Genomic DNA, 24837 nt, shown 5'->3' with positions numbered 1-24837 from the left:
GCCAGTAAGAACATGAAAAGATGCTCAACATCATTAGCCATTAAGGAAATGCAAATCAAACCCACAATGAAATACCATCTCATACCCACTGGGATGGCTATAATAAAAAAAGACAGATAATAACAAATGTTGGTGAAGATGTGGAGAAATTGGAGCCCTCATACACTGCTTGTGATTTTGTAAAATGGTGTAGTTGCCTTGGAGAATAGGCTGGCAGTTCCTCAATTAGTTAAACATAATGTTACCATATGACCCAGAAGTTACTCTCAAGAGAAATGAAAATATACCCACACACAAAATTTTACACTGATGTTCATAGTAGCATTATTCATTAGCTGCAAGTAGAAACAATTATGAATGAAAAAATAACATGTTATATATCCACACAATGTAATATTATTCATCAGTAAAAAAGAATGAAGTACTGATATATGCTACAACATGGATGAACCTTGAAAACACAATGTTAAGTGAAAGAAGCCAGACACAAAAGACCACATACTGTATAATTACATTTATATTAAATGTCCAGAATAAGCAAATCTATAGAGAAAAAAATAGACTGGTGGCTGCCTATGGCTGGTTCGGGTGAAATGGGGAATGACTGCTAATCTGTATGGGGTTTCTTTTTGGGTGATGAAATATTCTAAAGTTGATTGTGGTGATGACTGTGTGATGACTACATAATTTTGAATAGGCTAAATACCACTGAATTGTACACTTTAAATGAGTAAATTGTATGATGTGAACTATATCTCATTAAAGCTGTTCAAAAATCATAAAAAAACACAATTTTAGCACATAAATGAGACAAATATAAATATTTAGTCTTATAAATAATATTTCATACATCAAATGACTATGCATGTAAAAAGTGTTCCAAACAAATCATTCCTTTAAAAAAAAAGACATAAAATGTGACATAAAAAACATAAAACATGGAACAGGGAGAAAAATGTAATAGTTTTAGAACATGTTTGAACTTAAGTGACTATCACCTTGATATACATGAACCTTGAATTAACCACAAATCAAAAATCTATAATAGATCCACAAAAAATAAAGAGAAAGGAAGCCAAACAACATTAAAGAAAATCATCAAACCACAAGGTAAGAGACTAAGAAGAACAGAGAAGTACTACAAAAAACAACCAGAAAACAATTTTAAAAATGGCAATTAAGTGTGTACATATCAATAATAATTTTAAATGTAAATAGAATGCTCCAATCAAAAGACATAGGATGGCTGAATGGATTAAAATACAAGACCTGTCTATATGCTACTACAAAGGACAATTCAGTTCTAAATAAACACAGACTGAAAGTTAAAAGGTGGAAAAAAATATTTCATGAATATGGAAACTAAAAGAAAGCTGGGTAGCAATACTTATATCAGACAAAATAGACTTTACAACAGAATGTAACAAAAGACAAGGCCATTGAGTAATGATAAAGGAGTCAGTCCAAGAAGAGGATATAACATTTGTAAATATTTATGCATCCAACATAGGAACATCTAAATATATTAAGCAAATATTAACAGATGTGAAGAAACTGACAGTAACATAATAATATTAGGGACATTAATAACCCATTTGTCAATGGAGAGATCATCTAGACAGAAAACCAATATGGAAACATTGGCCTTAAGTGACACATTTGACCAGGTAATCTTAATACACATATATGGAACATTCCATCCAAAAGGTGCAGAATACATATTCTTTTCAAGTGCACATGTAACATTCTCCAGGATAGATCACTTGTTAATCCACAAAACAAGTCTAAATAAATTTAATAAGATTAAAATCATATCAAGCATCTTTTTCTATCACAACAATATGAAACTAGAAACCAAGTACAAGAAAAAAACCTAGAAAAAACACAAACATGTGGAGACTAAACAACACACTATTAAACAACTAATGGGTCAATGAAGAAATAAAAGAAGAAATAAAATTCCTGGAGCAAATGAAAATGGAAGCACAACATTTAATTTTATGGAGTGCGGCAAAAACTGTTCTAGAAGGGAAGTTCTTAGCAAAATAAACCTACCTCAAGAAATAAGAAAATCTCAAATAAACAATCCAACTTTACACCTAAAGGAATGAGACAAAGAAGAAAGAATAAAACCAAAAGTTATAAAATAAAGAAAATAATAAAGATTAGAGTGGAAATAAGTGAAGTAGAAATTTTAAAAAGCAATTGAAAACATCAATGAAACTAAGAGCTGGTTCTTTGAAAAGATAAACAAACTTGATCACCTTTAGCCAGATATATTGAGAAAAAAAAAGAGAGCATCCAAATTAATAAAATCAGAAATGAGAGAGGAAAAATTCCAACCAATACCACAGAATGCAAACTATCATGAGAGTACTACCAACTACTATAAACCAAAACACTGGCCAACCTAGAAGAAATGGACAAATTCTTAGAATCATACAACTTGCTAAACCTGAATCAGGAAGAAATGGAAAATCTGAACAGACTGATTATCAGTAATAAATTCAATCACTAATTAATAAACTCCCAACCAGTAAAAGTCTAGGACAAGACAGCTTCATGGGTGAACTCTACCAAACATTTAAAGAAAATTTAATACCAGTCCTTCTCAAACTATTCCAAAATACCAACAAGGAAGAATGTTTCCAAATTCATTTTACAAGTCCAGCATTAACCTGATATCAAAACCAGAAAAAGCCACTACAAGAAAAGAAAATAACAGGTTAATATCCTTGATGAATATAGATGCAAAAATCCTCAAAAAATATTAACAAATCAAATTCAACAATAGGAGCTTACACCATGATCAAATTGAATTTATGACAGGGATTCAAGATGGCTTAACATGTACAAATGAATCAGTGTGATACACCACATTAACAAAAGGAAGAATAAAAATTATATGATTGTCTCAACAAATGCAGAAAAACGTTTAATGAAATTTAACATCAGTTTATGATAGAAACTGTCAACAAAGTGGACAGAGAGGAAACATACCGAACATAATAAAGGCCATAAGTGGCAAACCTAACATCATACTCAACAGTGAAAAACTTAAAATAGCTTTTCCTCTAAGATCTGGAACAAGACAAGGATGCCCACTCTTGCCACTTTCATTCAACATAGTATTGGAAGTATTAGACACAGCAATCAGATGAGAAAACGAAATGAAAAGGCATCCAAACTGGATGAAAACAAGTAAAACTGTCACTACTTGCACAAGACATGATCTATATATACAAAACCCTAAAGACTCCACAAAAAAAACTGTTAGAACTAATAAATGAATTCAGAAAAGTTGAAGGATACCAAATTAGTATACAGAAATTGGATGTGTTTCTATATACAAATAACAAACTTATCAGAAAGATAATTTAAGAAAACAATCTCATTTATACTTGCATCAAAAAGAATAAAATACTTAGGAATAAATTTAATCAAGGAAGTGAAAACCTATACTCTGAAAACTATAAGAGAATGATAAAAGAAATTGAAAACACTAAAAATAAATAGAAAGAAAATCCATGCTAAGGGAATGGAAGAATTAATCCTGTTAAGATGTACTTATTACACAAAGTAATCTACAGATTCCCTACAATCCCTATCAAAGTACCCTAGGCATGTTTTACAGAAGTAGAGCAAACAATTCTATAATTTGTATGGAAGCACAAAACCCACCAAATAGCCAAAGAAGAAGAACAAAGCTGGAGGTATCAAGATTTCTGATTTCAAGCTATATTACAAAGCCACACTAATCAAACCAGTATGGTACTGACACAAAAACAGACACACAAATTAATGGAACACAATAGAGATCCCAGAAATAAATTCATGTTTATGTGGTCAATTAATCTAAGACATAGTAAACAGGAATATAAAATGGAAAGACAGCCTTTTCGATAAATAATGTTGGGAAAACTGGAAAGCTACATATAAAAGAATGAAACTAGACCACTTTCTCACAACATATATAAAAATAACAACACAACATATACAACAAATATAAAAATAACTCAAAATGTATTAACGACTTAAATGTAAGACCTGAAACCATAAAAATCCTAGAAGAAAATGTAGGCATTATGCTTTTGACAATGATTTTAGCAATATATATATATATATATGTATATATATATATATATATAGATCTGTCTCCTCAGACAAGGGAAACAAAAGCAAATATAAACAAGAGACATCAAGCTAAAATGCTTTTGTACAGCAAAAATGAAAAGGTAGTCTACTGAATGGGCAAAGATATTTTCAAAAGATATATTTGATAAGGGATAATACCCAATATACATATAGGACACATACAACTCAATATTTAAAAAAATCTAATTAAATAATGGGTGGAGGATCTGAATAAACATTTTTCTAAAGACTTCCACAGGGCCACAGGTACATGACAAGATGCTTAACATCACTAATCATCAGGGAACTGCAAATCAAAACCATAATGATATATCATCTCACACCTGTCAGAATGGCTATCATCAAAAAGACAACAAATAACAAGTGTTGCTGAGGATGTGGAGAAAAGGGAACCCTGTGCACTGTTAGTGGAACTGTAAGTTTCTGCAGCCACTATGGAAAACAGTGGGGAGGGTCCCCCAAAATTAAGAATAAAACTTCTGTATGATTCAGCAGCTCAATTCTGGGTATTTATCTGAAGAAAACCAAAACACTAATTTGAAAATGTATCTGCTCCCCAATGTTCATTGCATAATTATTTGCAATAACAAAGATATGAAAGCAACCCAAATATCCATCAGTAGATGAATGCATAAAAAGTTATGGTATATATGTACAATCAAATATTACTCAACAATAAAAAATAATGAAATCTTGACATTTGCAACAACACAAATGAACCTAGAAGGCATTATGCTAAGTGAAATAAGTCAGAAAGAGAAAGATAATACCATATAATTTCTCTTGTATATGGAACCTAAATGAAGGAAGAAACAAAACAAAAGACTCATAGATACAGAGAACATGACTGGTGGGTGCCAGAAGGGAAAGACATGGAGGGGATGGGCAAAATGGGTAAAGAGGATAAGAGGAACAAACTTCCAATCATAATATAAGCCATATGATATAATGTACAACATAGGGATTATAGTCAATAATATAAAATTATAATAACTTTGTATGGTGACAAATGATAGCTAACCTTATGGTAATAATTTCATAATGTATAAAAATATTGAATCAATGTGTTATACACCTGAATCTAGTATAATATTGTTAAGTCAATTATACTTCAATAAAAGCATGAACAATAAAACAAAAAAGGACAATAAGAAAATTAAAAATAACAAAAGAATGCCTTAAAAAGAGATCAGGGTTGGGAATTCCCTGGTGGTCCAGAGGTTAGGACTCCACGCTTTCACTGCTGAGATCTGGGGTTTGATCTCTGGTTGGGGAACGAAGATCCCGCAAGCCACTCAGTGTGGGAAAAAAAAAAAAAAGTACCAGGATTAAGAAAAAAAAAACTTTAGGATGCTGCATTTAGGCAAGATCAGGACCTTGCCCTGAAGCCAGATGGCGATGCACACCCCTTTTCCTGGACTGAGGAGCTGTCGTTTGTGGTGGGTTCATGTTCGTGGAGGTAACTGGGGGCCACACTGTTCGATACCACAGAGGGAATTAAGATGACGGAGTAGAAGGATGTGGAGTTCATCTCTCTCCACGGATGCATCAGGAATACACCTATAGATGCAACAATTCTCACAGAACACTGGCTGAACACTAGCAGAAGACCTTAGACACCAGAAAAGACTATAAAGATCCCTGCATAACTGGGTAGGATGAAAAAAAGAAGGGAGAAGGAGGAGAGGAAGTGGAACAGGACCTGCACCCAGGGGTGGGGGAGCTGAAGCAGAGGAGAGATTCTCGAATTCGGGGAAACCCGTCTCTGATGGGGAAATCTATTGGAACAGAAGGGAAGCATTTGAGGCTGTTGGAAGAGGATGAAGCGGCTGATCTGTGGCAGATGGGACAGGGCGAGAAATACACAGACAGTCCATACCGTGGCCCTCTGTGCTCCACACTGGGATGTGTGTTCACAGGAGTGCAAGGGGTCTAGGAGCTGGAGCATGGGGATTGGAGAACAGGCCCAGAGTGAGAACTGCTGTTGGCTGTGGGGAGACATATTAAGGAGACCGGGGGGTGGGGGTGGAAATCAGCAGCAGGGAATGCCTGTGGAGGAAGATGAGACTGCCATGGAAGCAGAGTACTACTGCTGAGTTACAAGCAGACGAAGGAGTCACTATTGTAGCCTCTCTCTCCCCACACGCTGGCACCTGCTGACGGACAATAAAAGAAGCCCTCTCAGGGCTGGCTCTCTCATGCCTGCTTCAGGGTGTCAGGAAAAGCCCGGATAGGGCTTGCCCTCACATTCCTTATGCCAGATGACAGAAAAGGCCCTCACTAGGGTCATATCTCTTGCGCCTGTGGCTGCCAGCTTTCCTGTGCATTTGGTGCCACTGGGGCTCCTGCGATCCAAGCAGTCATACCACCTCTGTGCCCTGTCCTTACTGGGGAAGACCCGAAAGCTCCAAAGCAGCCTCAGGACCAGACTCCTGTGGGTGGACCACATGCAGATGTGGGGATAAAACCAAAGCTGAACCCCAGGAACAGGGCAACTAAAGAAGATAGAAAATCTTTCCAACAGCTGTATAAGCTGCAGATTACATCCCTGCAGTCAGCTAGGTAGACCCTGTGTTTATGGAATATCTAAGTAGACAATGAGTGTTCCCACAAATGAAAACAGTCTAGCTCTGGCAGCTGTGGACATTGGGGTCAAGCACACACAGGAATTGGGCCAAATAAGGTCTGAGTGGTCCCCACAGGGCCCACAGCAGTTACAGAGACCAACCCAGAGGCAGAAGAGAGCCTCTTAGGGAGGCGGAGGTTGGCTGTGGCTCACAGCTTGTGCAAGGACACTTATAGCTGAGATCCCAGGGAAACATAATTATTACTATTAATTTTATTATGTTTTGATTCATTCTGTTGTTGATTCTGGCTTTCTTTTTTCCTTTCTTTTTGTTTGTTTCTTGTCTTAGTATTTTTCTTTTTTTTTTTTTTAGTCTTGGGATCTTCATGTTTTATAACATATTTTTTATATACTTCTATTTTTAATTTGCTTTTATGTTGTTCTTTTCCCTTATTTTTTTCTTCTGTCTTTCATATATTTTTATTTGCTTTTTATGTTTCCATTTTTACTTTGTTTTTCTGTTGTCCTGTATTTTTTTCTTTTTATTTTATTATTATTTTTATCAGTTTGTTCTGTTTCCTTGTTTTATTCTTCAGTTGGCACACTGATTTGGTTTAGTTTTTAGGTTTGTGTTTTTGTTAGCTTTGATCCAAATTGGTTTCAATTTTGAGTTCTTCTATTTGGTTGTTCTCTTGCTTTTTGTTTTATTTGGTTCTGTTTTTGTTTCTTTTCCATGTATGTGTTTCCATTTCTGTTTGTTTGATTGTTTTTTAGCATTTGTCTGGGGTTTTGTCTTATTTTTTTTCTTTAATATATTTTCTATTTTATTTTTTATATTTCTGTTTCTATGGTGCATTTCTGTTGTTCTGTCTTCTTTTTCCTTTGTTTTATTTTTTATCATTTTTGTTTGTTTGTTTCTTTGCTTCCTTCTTCAGTTGGCACTCTGCTTTGGTTTTGTTTTGTGATTTTCTGTTTTTGTCAGTTTTCTTTTTAATTGTTTGATTTCATTCTTGGGTTCTTTTCTTTGTCTTGCTGTTCTCTTGCTTTTTGATGTTTGGTTCTGTTTTTGTTTTTTTGTGTGTGCATGTCTCTTTGTTTCTATTTGATTTTACTTTTTACCATTTTTGGTAGGTTTTGTTAGTCTTTTTTATAAAATCCCCTTTATTGTGGAATGAGCAACTTTCGGAGTCTTGGTCCCTCCACAAGAAGTCAGGTCGGAGGCTCTGGGGTGGGAGCAATGAGTCCAGGACACTGGACCACTAAGAATTCCCAGCCCCAGGGAAAATTAATCACCAAGAGCTCTCATGGAGGCCTCTATCTGAATCCAAGAGCCATCTCCACGCAACTGCCAGCAACGCCCAGGGCTGGATGCCTCACACCAAACAACAAACAAAACAGGAACACAAACCCACCCACCACACACAGACTACCTAAAATCATACTAAGCTCACAGACACCCCAAAACATACCATCTGACATGGCCCTGCTCATCAGAAATAAAAGACCCAGCTCCACCTACCAGAACACAGGCACCAGTCCCTCCCATTAGGAAGCCTATGCAAGCCACTGGACTAACCTCACCACCGGGGGCAGACAACAGAAGCAAAAGGAAATATGACCCTGCAGCCTCGGGAAAGGAGACCTCAAATACTGTAATCAGACAAAATGAGAGGACACAGAAATATCTTGCAGGCAAAGGAGCAAGATAAAAACCGACAAGACCAAATAAATGATGAGGAAATAGGAAAACTACCTGTAAAAGAATTCAGAGTAATGATAGTAAAGATGACCCAAAATCTTGGAAACAGACAAAATACAAGAAACATTTAACAAGGACAGAGAAGAACTAAAGAGGAAACAAATAGTAATGAACAATGCAATAACTGAAATTAAAAATACTCTAGAAGGAATCAATAGCAGAATAACTGAGGCAAGAGAATGGATAAGTGAGCTGGAAGACAGAATGGTGGAAATAACTGTGACAGAGCAGAATAAAGAAAAAGAATGAAAAGAATGGAGGACAGGCTCAGAGACCTCTGGGACAACATTAAGTGTACCACCATTTGAATTATAGAAAAAGCAAAAAAAAAAAAAAAAAGAAAGGGTCTGAGAAAATATCTGAAGAGATTATAGTTGAAAACTTCCCCAATATGGGAAAGGAAATAGTCAATCAAGTCCAGGAAGCCCAGAGAGTCTCATACAGGATAAACACAAGGAGAAACATTCAGAGACACATATTAATCAAACTACTGAAAATTAAACACACAAAAAAATATTAAAAGCAAGGGAAAATCAACAAATAACATACAAGGGAATCCCCATAAGGTTAACAGCTGATCTTTCAGAAGAAACTCTACAGCCCAGAAGGGAGTTGCACGATCTATTTAAGGTGATGAAAAGGAAAAACCTACAACCAAGATTACTCTACCCAGCAAAGATCTCATTCCGATTTGATGGAGAAATCAAAAGCTTTACAGACAAGCAAAAGTTAAGAGAATTCAGCACCACCAAACCAGCTTTACAACAAATGATAAAGGAACTTCTCTAGGTAGGAAACACAAGAAAAGACCTACAAAAACAAACCCAAAACAATTAAGAAAATGGATTAAATGCTCCAAACAAAAGACACAGACTGGCTGAATAGATACAAAAACAAGACCTGTATAGATGCTGTCTACAAGAGACCCACTTCAGCCCTAGGGACACATACAGACTGAATGTGAGGAGATGGAAAAAGATATCCCATGCAAATGAAAATCAAAAGAAAGCTAGAGTATCAGACAAAATAGACTTTAAAATAAAAACTATTACAAGAGACAAGAAAAGACACTACATAATGATCAAGTGGTCAATCCAAGAAGAAGATATAACAATTGTAAATATTGATGCACCCAGCATAGGAGCACCTCCATACATAAGGCAAATGTTAACAGCCATAAAAGGGGAAATCATAGACCTAGAGTCTGTCATACAGAGTGAAGTAAGTCAGAAAGAGAGAGACAAATACCGTATGCTAACACATATATATGGAATCTAAGAAAAAAAAATGTCATGAAAAACCTAGGGGTGAAACAGGAATAAAACACAGACTTACTAGAGAATGGACTTGAGGCTATGGGGAGGGGGAAGGGTAAACGGTGACAAAGCGATAAAGAGGCATGGACATATATACACTACCAAACGTAAGGTAGATAGCTAGTGGGAAGCAGCCGCATAGCACAGGGAGATCAGCTCGGTGCTTTGGGACCGCCTGGAGGGGTGGGATAGGGAGGGTGGGAGGGAGGGAGACGCAAGTGGGAAGAGATATGGGAACATATGTATATATATAACTGATTCATTTTGTTGTGAAGCTGAAACTAACATACCATTGTAAAGCAATTATACTCCAATAAAGATGTTAAAAAAAAAAAAAAGGGGAAATCAACAGTAACACAATAATAGTAGGGGACTTTAACACCCCACTTAAATGAATGGACAGATCATCCCAACAGAAAATAAATAAGGAAACACAAGCTTTAAATGACACATTAGAGCAGATAGACTTAATTGATATTTATAGGACATTCCATCCCAAAACAACAGAATATACTTTATTCTCAAGTGCACATGGAACATTCTCCAGGACAGATCACATCTTGAGTCAAAACTCAAGCTACGGTAAATTTAAGAAAATAGAAATCATATCAAGCAAGCATCTTTTCTGACCACAATGCTATGAGACTAGAAAGCAATTACAGGAAAAAAAGTGTAAAAAATACAAACACATGAAGGCTACACAATACACTACTAAGCAAACAAGACATCAGTAAAAAAATCAAAGAGAAAGTGGAAAAATACCTGGAAACAAATGACAATGAAAATACAATGACCCAAAACCTGTCAGATGAAGCAAAAGCAGTTCTAAAAGGGAAGTTTATAGTAATACAATCCTACCTCAAGAAACAAGAAAAATCTCAAATAAACCACCTAACATCATAAAGAATTAAAGAAAGAAGAATGAAAAAAACCCAAAGTTAGCAGAAGGAAAGAAATCATAAAGACCAGATCAGAAATAAATGAAAAAGCAATGAAGTAAACAATAGCAAAAATCAGTAAAACTAAGAGCTGGTTCTTTTTTTTTTTTTTTTTTTTTGTGGTACGTGGGCCTCTCACTGTTGTGGCCTCTCCCATTGCAGAGCACAGGCTCTGGACGTGCAGGTTCAGAGGCCATGGCTCACAGGCCCAGCTGCTCCACAGCATGTGGGATCCTCCCGGACCGGGGCACAAACACATGTCCCCTGCATCGGCAGGTGGACTCTCAACCACTGCACCACCAGGGAAGCCCCAAGAGCTGGTTCTTTGAGAAGATAAACAAAATCGATACCATTAGCCAGACTAATCAGGAAAAAAAAGGGAGAAGACACAAGTCAACAGAATTATAAATGAAAGTAGAAATCACAACTGACACTGCAGAAATACAGGATTATAAGAGACTACTACAAACAACTATATGCCGATAAAATGGACAATCACTAAGAAATGAACAAATTCTTGGAAAGGTACAATTTTCCAAGACTGAACCAGGAAGAATTAGAAAATATGAACAAAACTATCATAAGAAATTGAAACTGTAATTAAAAATCTTCCAGCAAACAAAAGGCTAGGACCAGATGGCTTCACAGGCGAATTCTATCAAACAATTAGAAGAGCTAACACTGATCCTTCTCAAACTCTTCCAAAAAATTGCAGAGGGAGGAACACTTCCAAACTCATTCTATGAGGCCATCATCACCCTGATACAAAAACCAGACGAAGGTGTCACAAAATCAGAAAATTACTGGCAATATCACTGATGAACACAGATGCAAAAATCCTCAACAAAATGCTAGCAAACAGAATCCAACAACACATTCAAAGGATCATACACCATGATCAGATGGAGTTTATCCCAGTAATGCAAAGATTCTTCAATATATGCAAATCAATCAATGCGATACACCATAGTAATGAACTGAAAGATAAAAACCATATAATTCCAATAGATGTAGAAAAAGTTTTTGACAAAATATAACAATGATTTATGATAAAAACTCTCCAGAAAGTGTACATAGAGGGAACCTACCTCAACATAATAAAAGCCATATATGACAAACCCACAGCCAACATCATTCTCAATGGTGAAAAACTGAAACCGTTTCCTCTAAGATCAAGAACGAGAGTAGGGTGCCCACTCTGATGACTATTATTCAACACAGTTTTGGAAGTTTTACCACAGCAATCAAAGAAGAAAAAGAAATAAAAGTAATACAAATTGGAAAAGAAGAAGTAAAACTGTCCCTGTTTGCAGATGACATGATACTATACATAGAAAATTCTAAAGATGGCACCAGAAAACTACTAGAGCTAACCAATGAATTTGGTAAAGTAGCAGGATACAAAATTAATGCACAGAAATTTCTTGCATTCCTATACACTAGCAATGAAAAATCACAGAGAAATTAAGGAAACACTACCAATTACCATTGCAACAAAAAGAATAAAATACCTAGGAATAAACCTACCTAAGGAGGCAAAAGACCTGTATGCAGAAAGCTATAAGAAACTGACGAAAGAAATCAAAGACAATACAAACAGATGGAGAGGTATACCATGTTCTTGGGTTGGAATAATCAGCATTGTGAAAATGAGTATACTAACCAAAGAAATCTACATTTTCAGTGCAATCCCTATCAAATTACCAGTGGCATTTTTCACAGAACTATAACAAGAAATTCTACAATTAGTATGGAAACACAAAAGACCCTGAATAGCCAAAGCAATCTTGAGAAAGAAAAATGGAGCTAAAGGAATGAAGCGCTGTGACTTCAGACTATACTACAAAGCTACAGTAATCAAGACAGTATGGTAATGGCACAAAAACAGAAATATAGGTGAATGGAACAGGATAGAAACCCCAGAGATAAACCCATGCACATATGGTCACCTTATCTTTGACAAAGGAGTCAAGAATATACCATGGAGAAAAGACAGTCTCTTCACTAAGTGGTGCTGGGAAAACTGAACAGCTACATATAAAAGAATGAAATTAGAACACTCCCTAACACCATACACAAAAATAAACTCAAAATTGATCAAAGACCTAAAGGTAAGGCCAGACACTATAAAACTCTTAGAGGAGAACATAGGCAGAACACTCTATGACATAAATCACAGCAAGATCCTTTTTGACCCACCTCCTACAAAAATGGAAATAAAAACAGACAAATGGGACCTAATGAAACTTAAAAGCTTTTGCACAGAAAAGGAAACCATAAATAATATGAAAAGATAACCCTCAGAATGGGAGAAAATATTTGTAGATGAAGAAACTGACAAAGATTAATCTCCAAAATATAACAGCAGCTCATACAGCCCAATAACCAAAAAACAACAACCCAATCCAAAAATGGGCAAAAGACCTAAATAGACATTTCTTCAAAGAAGATATACTGATTGCCAACAAACATATGAAAAGGTGCTCAATATCACTAATCATTAGAGAAATGTGAATCAAAACCACAATGAGGTATCACCTCACACCAGTCAGAACAGCCATCATCAAAAAATCTAAAACAATAAGTGCTGAAGAGGGTGTGGAGAAAAGGGAACCCTCCTGCACTGTTGGCAGGAATGTAAATTGATACAGCTTCACTATGGAGAACAGTATGGAGGTTCCTTAAAAGACCAAAAATAAAACTACCATATGACCCAGCAATTCAACTACTGAGTATATACCCTGAGAAAACCATCATTCATAAAGATACTTGTACCACAGTGTTCAGTGGAGCACTATTTACAATAGCCAGGACATGGAAACAACCTAAGTGTCCATCATCAGATGAATGGATAAAGATGTGGTACATTTATACAATGGGATATTACTCAACTATAAAAAGGAACAAAATTGAGTTATTTGTAGTGAGGTGGATGGACCTAGAGTCTGTCATACAGAGTGAAGTAAGTCCAAAAGAGAAAAACAAATACCGTATGCTAACACATATATATGGAATCTAAGAAAAAAAATGGTTCTGTAAATCTAGGGGCAGGGCAGGAATAAAGTTGCAGACGTAGAGAACGGACTTGAGGACATGGGGGTGGGGAAGGGGAAACTGGGATGAAGTAAGAGTAGCAATGATGTATATACACTACCAAATGTAAAATGGATGGCTAGTGGAAAGCTTCTGCATAGCACAGGGAGATCAGCTCGATGCTTTGTGACTGCGTAGAGGGGTGGGATAGGGAGGGTGGAAGGGAGGCTCAAGAGGGAGGGGACATGGGGATATATGTATACATATAGCTGATTCACTTTGTTGTACAGCAGAAACTAACACAACATTGTAAAGCAATTATACTACAATAAGGATGTAGAAAAAAATAAAGATACAAACTATGATTTGGAGTATTGTCAACCAAAAGAAATATAATGTATTTTAAATGACTATAAAAGTATCCACATGCTAATCTTGGCATAAGACCTTGAATGATATATTTCAGAAAATTTGTGATTTGTTTTATAAAAATAAATGTTAATGTGTCAAGGAGAGAAAACTTTAATAGAGGAGGTCATGCTGGTTAATTTTTCTCAAGTTTTTTTACAAAACAGTTATAGTATATAATTCTACAAATTCAACACATATTTTCATTGAAGTATTTGCTTAATAAACTATGCCAAACTATCTTGATGGTAGAACAAGCATAGCAGAGAGATACTGGATTGTAGTGATGGCATTGCTTTCAATAGGAAGAAAGTGGTTTATTTTATGGAATCAAGTAAAAGTGAAATACTGAGGTCTCTGGAACTTAACATCTTTGATGTAAAGGGATAGAGCACCAAAAATTGAAAAACTTACTGACCTTATGTTAGTTTTTAAAAAAATATCTGATTTGAGATTGTTGTTTTAACTTGCACCACTTCTCATACCAAATAAGAGTGTTTTCTTTTCCCTCCTAACACTAAATACATCTGTCTTTTCTAACATCTTCAATTCTCTGATGCCTGCTGGGTGTCAAACAATTGAATTCAATTCTGATAAATTCTGCCTGGAGTTAGAATCAGATCCCATAACTTACAGACTCAGTGCTATAAGACTGCCCCCACTTCAGATTTCAATTACAAGTACTAGGCCACCTGTGCTTCTGATTGATGGATTATAGATTGGGGGTTCCCCCATCACTCCCCTCAGGTTAGATAATTCACTAGAGTGACTCAAAGAACTCAGAAAAACACTCTTACATCTTCTGATTTATTATAAGGATACAACTCAGCAACAGCAAAATAGCAGAGATGCATAGAAAGGTATGGGGGCGTGTATTGGCATACAAAGCTTCCATGCCCCTTCCAGGAGAAGCACCCTCCCAGCACCTCAATGTGTGTACCTGTCAGCCCCATCTCACAAGCCTGGAGGCAGGGAGGTGGAGTTGAAAGTTCCAAACTTCTAATCAAGGCTTGGTCTTTTTGGTGACCAGGCTCCATCCTGAAGCAATTTAGGGGCACTGTCAAGAGTTACATCATTTAAACAAAAGAGAACAAAGACACTCATCACCTTTATCACTCATGGAATTCCCAGGGCCTTAAAAATTCTGTGCCAGGAACCAGGGTCAAAGACCAAATATATTCCTATGATACCACAGATGGTTTTAAGCATTTTTAATTGAATTACATGAGAAAATATCAGAAGTCTATTTCTCTGCCTTGTTTTCATATTTAGAATCTTATATTTTCTTGATGTTTTTCTCCTTTTAGGGAGAAATGTTTGCATAATTACCTCTTATCTAACTACTTAGAGCATACACATTTTCAAAAAATTGATTCTATTCCACTTAATTTTAAGTTGAGTTGAGCTGGCCAGACCTGAAGCAGCAATCTAGTAAACAAATGGATGTCTATTTCTGGTCACGTTCATAGTAAACACAGAGATCAATTTTTGTTTTTTATTTTCAAAGTTTATGCTTTAAGAAAGGTGTGCTTTGGGGCTTCCCTGGTGGCACAGTGGGTGAGAGTCCGCCTGCCGATGCAGGGGACATGGGTTCGTGCCCCAGTCTGGGAAGATCCCCCATGCCGCGGAGCAGCTAGGCCCGTGAGCCATGGCTGCTGAGACTGCGGGTCCGGAGCCTGTGCTCTGCAATGGGAGAGGCCACAACAGTGAGAGGTCTGCGTACCGCAAAAAAAAAAAAAAAAAAAGGTGTGCTTTGGGTGAGATGTGCCGTCTATAGAACTTGGAAGCAACCCTAAATTAGTCAGATTGCTGTGTGTCACAGCAGAGCATGACAAGCTCACATGGGTAAAGCAGGCCAACCTGTTTACATGGTAAGAAAACAGAGTTGAAACCAAGAATTATTCTTTTAAAATTCAATTAATCATATTGCAATCCTTGAGAAGAAATTTATTTAACCTTACCTAACTGGTTGTAAGAACATAACCTGCTGTACCAAGGTCTACAGCCTCTTTCCAGCTGCTTGATAATTTATGAACAAGCACTATAAGGAAACTTACACAAATCAGTGAACAAGTTAGGGAGATTTCAACACCCTGGAAAGGAACTTGCAAGTATAAGTATATGAGTTGACATTAGGCTCAGAGATCACTTTAAAATGATGAAAGTCATGAATTTTACTTGCTTCTAGAAATGTTAAAGCAGGCCTGCTTGAAGTACTGTGTCCTATGTAAGCAAGTTTTAATATTTGAATATCCACGTGTGGCATTTGTATTTATCCAAAGTGAGTTAAGCTAGGATTTATTTAGCAGTTTTGGAGGACTTATAAGTATTCCTGAAACACCCATCTTAAGGAAGCTATGATCTCCAGGAACTATTGAAGCCGCAGAAGTAATCTGTGGGAACTTAGTTATAATAAAAAAATATAACTGCCACACCTATTCAGAGGTAAATACTGTCATTCTATTTAAGGTGAGGAATGGCTTATGTCTTTACAGATCTGTATTTTCGTTACCATTTGTCAAAACTGGCGTTGCATATGCAATTTAAGTCTTATCCAACCGCAAGAAATGACCAGTAGCCAATTCCAATGGCTATAGTTGACCTTTCATGCTCTTTGCCAGTTATAATTACTCCTGAATGTGATGCTCATTCTATGCTTTCATGGTAGAGAATAAAAGTTAGAATAGGGCTTCCTTGGTGGTGCAGTGGTTGAGAGTCTGCCTGCCGATGCAGGGGACACGGGTTCGTGCCCCGGTCCGGGAAGATCCCACATGCCGCGGAGCAGCTGGGCCCGTGAGCCATGGCCGCTGAGCCTGCGCGTCCGGAGCCTGTGCTCCGCAACGGGAGAGGCCACAACAGTGAGAGGCCCGCGTACCGCAAAAAAAAAAAACCCTAAAAACAAAATAACTTAGAATAATGTTGCCTAGGGGTCAAAAACTGGTGACTAAATGAGATTTATCTATTGGAATAGTGTTTAATACAGTTTTTAATTTGAATACTTTTTCAAAGTTCATGCCCTCTTCAATTCCTAATAGTGTCCACTGTTCTGAATCCTAGATTTACATTTTCTGTCTGGCACCTGAAATTATTTGATTTTGCTCTTCCTTCATTAGACATATGGAAACCAAAGCTTATGTGATGTTTATAATAATCACCAATTAAAATAATACATGCACAGCTTTCAGAGTTTCTCTACCCTGATCTAGCAAAGATTATTATGGGGGTATGTCTGTATTTAACAGTTGTGTACAAAGGTACATCTTTAGAAAGTCTGACAGATGCCAAAGGAAGTGAAATATGAATTCTCTTTCTTATACTTTTCCTCCTTGACTTCAACTTTATTTCCATTTGTTTGTGTAGACAAAGTTTATATATTTGGGCTAGAGGAAGAAGATGTATCAATGAAAGCTGAATGCAAATTAGTATCCTGGATTTGCTTTTGTAGTTTTTAGGCTTCTCTCCCTCACTTGTCAGTATGTACTAAGGTGCAGACTAGATGTGCTAAATTTTTTAAAAGACAGGATCATTCACTGTCATTTACCATTAACTTTCAACTTCTATCAATAGGATGATAAATACTTGGTATTTCCAATTATATATTTATTTGTGCTTTTAGTGAAGTAAGAGGGACACTGAGGTCAGCTTCAATCATAGCCATTTTAACAATGGTAAATTATCTGGAATTGAAATATTAAATACTAATCATAGATAATAGAGGATTTTATCTGAAGCAGGCTTCTTTGATTATCTATATATAGCTGTATCTTAACATTATCTAGCAATCTGGGCTTGCTTTTTATTAACATTTATTCTGAATAAATTCTTCTCTCAAATGTGAATGTTGAGCACCAGCAAAGGTTCTATTTTTTTTTTTTTTTTTTGCTGTCACATTGAGATGAAGTCTACTGTGATGAATTATTAGGACAATGAAAATTAAGCAAGAGTGAAGGCTGTAATTTGAGAAGGAAATAAATCTGCAACTTGCAGAAAGAATAGTAGCTTGGAAGATTTATTCTCTCTTTTAAAGTTGCCTGTCACAATATGGTAACACTAGGCATCAGGATTTGAAAGATGGTTTCAAAATCTCCTTATTGACAACATTGCTAAGTGGCCAACTTTTCATGTGTCACTGTGGGGGGCCTTTGTGCCTATCTTTTATCTTTGCCATGATTTGATGGAGACATTCATAGTAATTACTAACTGAGAAGGTAGGCTGCTTTGCAAAGCATATAACTATACAGTTAAGTCAGAACAGTGAAGTAAACTCTAGGCATAAATTATTGTAAGCTGGCGTTGGCATTTGGAGCAATGACAGGCAATGATAAGGAAGAAATTACAGGCTTCCCATAATGGGGCACTTGGTCCACTATTCCTTACCTCCATGTCCTATAAAATGAACTGTTTTACAGTTTATACTCATATCTTAGATTGGAGTTAAGATAGTAATACCCAGTAACATGTAAAATTTCAAAATGCAATGAAGTGAACACAAATATGCATGTTTTAGTCAATACTTCTCTGCTTATTTTTGGTTTTCTGACATAGAATTTCTGCCATACATTTTACTGTGGAAAATATAAATCAGTTATGATACTAAGTCTCAGACTCTCTATCGATGGAAGAGGAAAACACTAAAATTTATGGGTACCTACTAAAATCTCAATAACATACAAACAATTAGTTGTAACATAGGTATTATTATCCCCATTTTGTGGATGAGAAAACACAGGCCTTGAGACGTTAGGTAATATGAGAAAAGTCTTGCAACTAGTAAAAGATATTGTCATAATTTGAACCCAAGCTCGTCTAATTTTTCTTCTAATGCTATATATCGTTCTGCCATCCAAGCAAATAAACATCTATTTTGGAAATTTATGGGCAACAGGATGCCTAAGTTCAAATGCTAGCCCCTTCATATGGGCATGTTTCTAAGCCTTTCTGAGCCTAATTTTTCTCCTATTATAGGCCATAGGTAGGGGTACAGATAGTTCATCCAGTGTAACAGAGGGGCATGCAGAGGGTAAAATGAAGGTTATTTGGTAAATTTGGGGGAGTAGCAAGTACAAAATCTCAGTGAAATATGAAGCCAGCTCATCTGTTGAGAATAATAGACCCGGGTAGCTCACTGTGGCTCTATGGCTCCACTAGTGATTCATCATAACAGTGATTTAAAATGAAGGAGCTCAGTGCAGAGGGTTGTTTTTCTGCAGCCACTTTCACCTGCTCAGAAACAGGGGTAGAAAATGAGAATAGCTGGGTTTAATCAAGGTTGAGATTTAGCCCACCTTGTAAGATGGAGTGAGTTGAGGATGTAAGCAAGGGAGAAATACAATGATGAATCATAGAACCTAAACAGAATGGGGAGGGAAATGCAAACATGCAGCGTGTGTGTGTGTGTGTGTGTGTGTGTGTGTGTGTGTGTGTGTGTGTGTGTGTGTGTGTGTGTGTGTGTGTTGGGGGGGGGCAAGGTGAATAAGTGGTAGTGTCAGTAATTGAAGATTTCACTGGTGTCTAAGAAATGTTGGAGTAGGGGACAGAGGAGTGAGTAGAAGAACACCATCTACTGTGATTTTGTATCTGCATTCCAGGGGAAAAAAAAAAGAATTTGTTTCAGAGCTTTTGTGTCCCTTTTAGGCAATCTCAAATAAAAGGAAAGTTCATTAGCAAATATTTATAAAGCACCCATATTCATAAATAGTACCTCAGAATTCATTTACTGCTGGGAGTAATTGTGAAGCTAGGGAGGAATATATTTTAATAATAAGAGCAAAACAAGTATTTTAATCTCTTTCTGTGCATTTCATGCAGAACATTAAGAATTAAATTAATTCAGCTAATGTTTACTAAGGTGTTATGCTTGACCTAAATGATTTTACAATCTAGTGGGGAAGGAAAATATGTTCCAGAATTATCATAACAGAATGCATGAAGTGACAGGTGTCAAAATTTAAATATAAACACAATGCTAGGGAGCCCCAAGGAAGGTGTGATTAATTCCTGCTTGTAGTGACTGAGGATTTCAGGGGGAACTACAATTTTAGCTATATTTTGAAGAATGAGCAGCATCTATAAAGGTCAGATAGGGATGCAAGAAAAGAGGGTATTTGGAAAATATTCTAGGCTGAGTAGAGATGAAAGCCAAAGACAAACATTATAGGTTACATTCAAGAACTAGCAAATAGGATCTGTGGTTGGACAACAGTTACGTTTGGAAGAAGAGTAAGATTGTAAAGCAGTGCCTGGGACATAGACTATTACTTAATATATACACTCCTGAAAGAGGAGAGATATGGCTAACATAAAAGGTAAGATTTTTGCATCACTGAAGCAATGTGATAATGTTCTTTTCTTAAGGAAAATGTACACTGGGCATTTTGAGTCACTGAAATTAGAAAGCCTTGTTTTCACATAAACATGGGTATAACTCAGTGGCAGACTGTATTTTTTTTGCTGTAAAGCTCTCACTACATCCTACTCTTGGTTGATAATTTTGGAGAATGTTGTGAGAAATCCAAGATGCCTACTAAAACCATAGGTGGCTTTAAGAAACTATGATCAACTGTTTCAACAATTATCAATCATTGAAGTTCTTGTGAATTTGCTATGAATGAACAAAGTAGTCTTTGAATCTTTTTCTTGTAAACATGAACAATATAAATGTAATTATAAATGTCTATATATTAATTTCAGAAATCTTTAGCATCTGTCAAAAGTAGCTAATATTTTAATATCTAATACTTTTAAGCTATGAAAAAATACATGATATTCTTGATTTTATTCTAAAGATCTTTATGTATATAATGATATTTATCATGCTTGTAAAATCTATTCTTACAATTTTTAATTTGGTGACTTATTACAGTTTTAATTAGGAAGTACATCAAATTGTGTGACTGATTTATAATTATGGGAATATAGCTAGAAATAAGATTTTCAGGTTTATCCAATAAAATAAATGTACCATTGATTCCATTAATACATATTTTGAATTCCTCACTAATATTAACTTAGAACAGTTGCAGAATAATTTTTCACTGAAAGTATACAAAGCATTTGACCCTCAGTAAATCTCAGTAAGGAGAATAACTAAGAGTATTTTCATTGTTTTCATAGTGGGACTGAGGCCTTAAAGATTCAGAATGTTAATATTTGCATTGGTGTTTTCTCTTGAACAGTTCTCTGCAGCCCAATAATATTTTCACCTTCTGATGTAAAACTAAATATATGGATATCTGTTCTTTCTGGTTTTTCTAATTGTCCTATAGTTTTCAGAATTACTAAGAGTGCACAAAGGGAATTAATACATAGAGCTTATAACTTCTTTTGCCTCCAGAGGCTGTTTCCCTTGATAAAAGTATTTGGCATATATTTAGAGGAGAAAACTAGTGATATGGAAGTCAAAGACTATGTCCTCTAGTAATATGCTGTGATGTGTTACTGCATGTTTTCAGTCTAGACGAATCAACTGAATACACACACACACACACACACACACACACATATATATAATATTGGCTGAAATTACAGTATACTAAACTCCTGCTTTCATTCTCTTATGTGGCTATTAAAAAAATTATTTTTTCCCTGAGTCAGAGCTTTTATATTTGTCCCACCCTGTCCTCTGTACTGAACAATTCCAGCTGAGGAAGAATTGTGATTTTATTAGTCCCACATGGAGACATTCTCTCCAGGGAATACCCTGTTCTTTATGACGTGTATTATTGTAGAGTAATCCTCTTTTGACTTTACCAATAGTGAGTGCCCATTCTAGTGGTTAAAACCCAACCACTCTCTTGAACTAAGCCAAATGGAAACAGATACAAAGACCTGAAAGAAGATACAACAGTAAAATCAAAGTATTTATACAGTTTTACTCTCCTTTGGTTAAAGTTTTCCAGAAACCTATTTATATGAGAGAGACTAAATTACTGGAATTAATGCTGAGATCTGCTGAGTGATTTTACCTAAGAACTTTAAGCCCTTAAGTGATTATAATTTTCATACTTGTGGAAAAAATAAATTACCAGCTACAAAATTCTCTTTTTATATATATGACCAGATATAAATATTTATAATATAATTTATATATAATTTATACTATTTTTATTTGTATAATTTTATATGTATACATGTTATAATTATCCACACACACAAACATATATATAATGTAATGATGGGAGTGACATCTCATCACCTTTGCCATATTTTATTGGTTGGAAGTGAGTTGTGAGTCATGAGTCATAGTCCCATCCATACTCAAACGGGACAAATTATTTAAAGGCATGGGCCATTGGGACCACCCTAGGGCTGTCTGGATTACCACATGTTCCTGTAAGAGTAAAGCACAGCTGTTAAGATACTCTTCCATACTTTCATCCTTTTCTATTCCTCAGGGGTTTTTTTTAAAGACAATTTATTATTTCTATTTCATCTGGATATTCCTGAAGGCTTTGCCTTTTGTACAAGACATTAAGAAAATTAAGAGCGATGTCGGTGTTCCTACCTTTATCTCAATGTTCTGAATAATTTATTTCCAAAGTGTAAGTTATTCAAGTTCATTTGTATATGGTTGTTTGTGTAAAATATTGAAAAAAACAAATGGTATTTCAGCACAAAATCATTTAAGAGCATTGAAATAAATGTTAAAGAGGGATTGAAATAAATGTTAAAGAGGGATTGAGGATAATGAGCGCTCTGACCATGGAAATTTTAGCTGTTTATGTTTTGCCTTAGTAACACAAGAAAATAAGTTTTATTCCAAAAGTTTATGGTCAGAATTTTCACTTCTCTCCTCTTCTCTCCTCTTTTTCATTCTTTCTATTTCTCTTATTTATATTATTATATAATTGAAAAGAACAAATCTGAGAGATTGCTGCTTTATTTCTAACTCTACTACTACTACTGTTAATGTCTTTATATGCATTTGTTTTATATTCTTCATCTATAAGATGAGAAAGTTAGTTGAACTAAGATATTGCTGTAAAGAAACATGTACTGACAGGGAGGATCAAGATGGTGAAGCAGGAGGATGTGGAGCTCACTTCTCCCCACAAAACATCAAAAATAAACCTACACATGGAAAAATTCTCATGGAAAACCAACTGTAAACTGTTTGAGTGGTGCATAGTTTTACTGTGATCACACGGGCTTCGCTTGCTTTGGCTGTCACCTCTTTTGGGGCAGAGCATGCACTCAAGAAATGGAGCCTTATCAAACCCGACCCTCAGGGCTTCTACTCCAACAACTGGGGTTGTGATAGCCACAGAACAGAGAGGTGTTCCCACCCAACTTCTAGAACAGGTTCTGGACACCACAACACCAATCACACCACCTATCAAGAGGATAACAGCCAGCACACTCTGAGGAAAGATGTGGTACACATCCATACCAAAAACAGCCCTCACACCAAAAATATTGGACTCACACATCTACACAGGGATGCTTCACATAAAAACACTTGATCAAGACCACAGTAGGTAACAGTTTCTCCTACATTCATAGAGACAGAGAAAGTTAAGTAAAATGAAAAAGCAGAGGAACTACTCCCAGTTAAAAGAACAAGAAAACTGCCAAATAATGAAAGAGAGCTCACCAGTCCTTTGGATCCCAAGTGTGAAAAGGAGATAATAAAAATGCTATAGGAATTAAGAAAGATTATCAATAGAAATGCAGATCACTCTAACAAGAAACTAGAAGCTATAAAGATGAAACAATCAAAATTAGACAATTGCCAAGATAAAAACCAATCTAGAAGCAATGAACAGCAGATTAAATAATGCAGAATAAATGATATGAAAGATAGAATGATGGAAACCACCCAATCAGAACAGCAGACAGAAAGAAATGAAAGCACCATATGAGACCTATGGGATAATACAAAGCATACTGATCTACGTATAATAGAGGTTCCAGAAGGAGAAGGAAAGAAAAGGTGATCAAAAATGTATTTGAGAGCTTCCCTGGTGGTGCAGTGGTTGAGAGTCTGCCTGCTGATGCAGGGGACACGGGTTCATGCCCCGGTCCAGGAAGATCCCACATGTCACAGAGTGGCTGGGCCCATGAGTCATGGCCACTGAGCCTGCGTGTCCAGAGCCTGTGCTCCGCAATGAGAGAGGCCACAATGGTGAGAGGCCTATGTACCGCGAAAGACAAACAAACAAAAAATGTATGTGAAGAAATTATGGCTAAAAACTCCCCAACTGAAAGAAGGAGACAGATATCCAAGTACAGGAAGCACAGAGGGTCTCAAACAAGATGAACCTAAACAGACCCACAACAAGACATATCATAATTAAAATGGCAAAAGTTAAAGAGATAATTCTAATGGCAACAAGAGAAAAACAAAGAGTCAATTACAAGGGAACCACTTAAAGGTTACCAACTGATCTCTCTGCAGAAACTTTGCAGGCCAGAAGGGAGTGGCATGAAGTCCTGAAGGGAAAGACCTGAAACCTAGGATAGACAACCTAGCAAGACTATCATTTAGAAAAGAAGGAGACATGAAGAATTTCTCACACAAGCAAAAACTAAAAGAATACAGCAATACTAAACCTACCCTTAAAAAAATCTTAAAAGGTACTGTTTAAATAGAAAGGAAAAATCTATAGGAAAGGGAAAATCACAATAGGAAAGGCAAATATATAAAAGAATTGAAGATCACTT

This window comes from Stenella coeruleoalba (assembly GCF_951394435.1).
Source record: "Stenella coeruleoalba genome assembly, chromosome: 1".
NCBI classification, from domain to species: Eukaryota; Metazoa; Chordata; class Mammalia; order Artiodactyla; family Delphinidae; genus Stenella; species Stenella coeruleoalba.
This window is presented reverse-complemented; position numbering follows the sequence as displayed.